The sequence below is a fragment of the Anopheles cruzii genome, chromosome 3 (assembly GCF_943734635.1).
Source record: "Anopheles cruzii chromosome 3, idAnoCruzAS_RS32_06, whole genome shotgun sequence".
NCBI classification, from domain to species: domain Eukaryota; kingdom Metazoa; phylum Arthropoda; class Insecta; order Diptera; family Culicidae; genus Anopheles; species Anopheles cruzii.
The window spans coordinates 73,666,539-73,669,529 of record NC_069145.1 but is presented as its reverse complement, the minus strand read 5'-3'; the positions used below and the strand labels follow the sequence as shown (position 1 = coordinate 73,669,529).

The 2,991-nt window shown below is 52.0% G+C and overlaps 1 pseudogene; it reads right to left on the bottom strand.

The window, feature by feature from the left end:
• Positions 1 to 255: 255 nt before the first annotated feature.
• On the bottom strand, positions 256 to 1,983 carry LOC128270962 (serine protease inhibitor 28Dc-like; annotated as a pseudogene).
• Positions 1,984 to 2,991: the final 1,008 nt, after the last annotated feature.

Genomic DNA, 2,991 nt, shown 5'->3' with positions numbered 1-2,991 from the left:
GACAAAAAAGTCGCCTTTTCGATTTTTGGTAATCCGCTTCACTGCAAACTATCCAATACTTGTTTGGTTAGAGAACGCAGGATCGTCAATGACTGAAGGATGGTTCAATAAATACGTATCAATAGATTCGCCGTTGTAAAACTTAAACACACACAAATTCATCGAGGAAACGATTGTTTTGAATATGTTTCGTTGAAAGGGTTCTTTCAAAATCGGTTATATGCTTTTCGTGTCCTTAAGCGGTAGCGGTACAGCTTACGACGACGAAGGATCGTAGATGCTGCCGTAGAACAGGGGAAGTCTCGTTTCGTCGTGCCCGAGCAGCAGCAGGAACGGGGCATCGGCCCGGAAGTATACCGACGGTAGCGACCGGAACACCGTGGACGTCGTAATTGCCCCGCCCTCCGTGCCCTTCTCGTTGATGTCCAGCTCCACCTTGTGGATGAATTCGCTAACGTGCAGCTGTTGCCGTGGCTGTTGTCGAGTCGGTTCGGGGGCTACGGTTTGATGGAAACTATTACTACTCGGCTGATTACTGGCTGGCTGTCGGTTATGTTCAGTTCCACGTCGCCCAACGGTTGGCATTTCGGCCAGAATGATGATTGTCATCCGGAAACACTACGGACGACGGGTCGGCCGTTTCACCGAAGCGCGTCGCATAGCCACTGGCAGTGATCGACGACGGCGGCGCGATCATCCCCGACAGATCGCTCTGGCCACGGTCGAAGATTGTACGCAGCCCGAGCCGCTGCAATACGTCGCGCAGGTTGATCGTGTTCGAGATGCGCATCTTCGGCAGCTGTAGGTACAGCTTACGCGTCGTCATCTTCGTCACCATGTCACCGATTATGGCCGGTGTGAGGCCGCGCTGGAAGTCCTGCATGCGCCGGCGGGTCGAGTTGACCGGCATGATGATGTAGAGCGCCGTCTTGTTGCTCTGGTATGACAAGCCGACGATCCTCGCGCCGTACTCGGACGACGCATCGTAGTAGGGGAAGCAGCCGATGGCCGCCATCGTGAGAACCGGTTTGGAGGGCCGCTCGTACCCGTCCGGATAAAACGGCTTTAGTTCGGTCGCCTGCTTCTCGAACATCTCCGACCATAGCCCCTTGAAGTAGAGCGCACTGGCGACCACCATCTCTGTCTCGGCTGCGAACGACGACGAGACGATCTCACGAATCTTGCCCTCGGTACTGTGAGACGCCCACCGATTAATGTGCGCAGCCGCCCGACCCGGGTCGGACGTGAAGGGAACGTTCTCGGCCGTACTGTTGTAGTACCGCCGGGATTCGTACTGAAACGTCCCGTTCAGATGCAGGCCATCCTGCACAAACACTGCGTTCGTGACGCGGATCGTATCCTTGGTGGGCGGATCATAGCCAGCATCCTCATCCGGACCATCGTCTCCGTCGTAGCATGGATTCCTCGTGCGCCAGAAGGGTGGCACGGCATCATACTGCGTCTTGGCCAGATCGTTCATCATCTCGCTGTACAGCTGGTGAATGTTGAGCAGATTGTGCTCGAACTGCTGGAAGCCCAACACTCGTACCAGTTCGCGCTTCGTCTCTCCTCCGGCACCGATCAGCATCAGCGAGAGGGCACTGGCGATGCTGACCGGTGAGAAGACACCAGCGTTGCTCTGCTGGCCCATGATCGCTCCGATCGAACGGGCCAATTCGGTGACGGCGGCCGATGCCGGATTATAGGACCAGGGAGTTCGTCCCTGCACTAGTTGCCCCTGAGGCACCCTCTGTTTCGGTCCTCGCGACTGAAAGTTTTGTCCTTGGGCCGTTGCAACCGACCAATACTGCACCAACGACATGATCGCCAGCATCAGCAGCGCCCAGCGTGCACTAGAACTCTTCGCGGTCATCTTCACGCCCAAAAACATTGTTGGAAACACACGCAAACACTCACCGCAAACCCGGCACTCACACTCAACTGATCGGTACCGCGTGGTGTCGCGTTCTTTTAAAACTAAAAACCTACACGATGCCCGATCGCACCTCAAACACACACACTGCGGCCAAGCGATAGCACAGTCAAACACTGGCATTAAGTTATGAGTGGCTGACGATAACGGTTGTTTTGGCAAAAACATTTGCGTTGTTATTATGTCTAGACACGACGGCTACATCGATGAAGAATTGACTAAGAAATGGAATGGCCGGCTTGATATCACTCAACTGTTTCTTCAGAAGACACAGAAGAGACACACACGCACGATCGATCGAAACGAACCGTCGGACGGTTGGTACGCGAATGACCGGCCGACGGAGGGCCAGTGGGCAATCTGGTTCCATCTCCCGTGGTATCTTCCAATACCAAGACGTCGTTCGGCCCAGACAACATTTGATAGTGTCAGTGAGAGACGCTTGGCCTGCGATCAGTCGCTTACTGATCATTTCGTGGCATGGCACAATACATTCTTAGCCCAGTGGCACAGTGCGTGTGTAATCGTCACAAGGGGAAAGTACGACGCCGGGACCCGTTTCCGCCGGTTTCGGGAATTCCCAAAAACGGATTGGCTTTTCGAACGAGTTCAGAAATCACATGGAATTTTCGCTCGACCTAAAGATCGTAATTTGATACTCGATACTACTGAACATCCCCATAAAATAAAGCAATGTGGACGGGTCACTTGATAAATTGATATGGGACTTTTGGTGCTTCCCGGAAAATTATTCATTATCGCTGGGTGGCATCTTCGTGGAACATCTAAACTCACATCTCTCTGCCTGCAAGAGTTATTAGTAGGAATACATATCAAATAGAGGTTAAACTTATTTCATGATCAATCAGACATGCTACTTATTGAAATGGACATTGTTATCACTCTAACCTGCCTTCGATACGATCGACTTAATGCTAAAATGTTCCAATGTTTGATAATATATATTTTAATCATATGATCGCGTCGGAATTAGCAATCCGCTTTACGGCAAACTAGGCGCCTCCATCGAACCATAACACAAACGATAAATAAAGTAT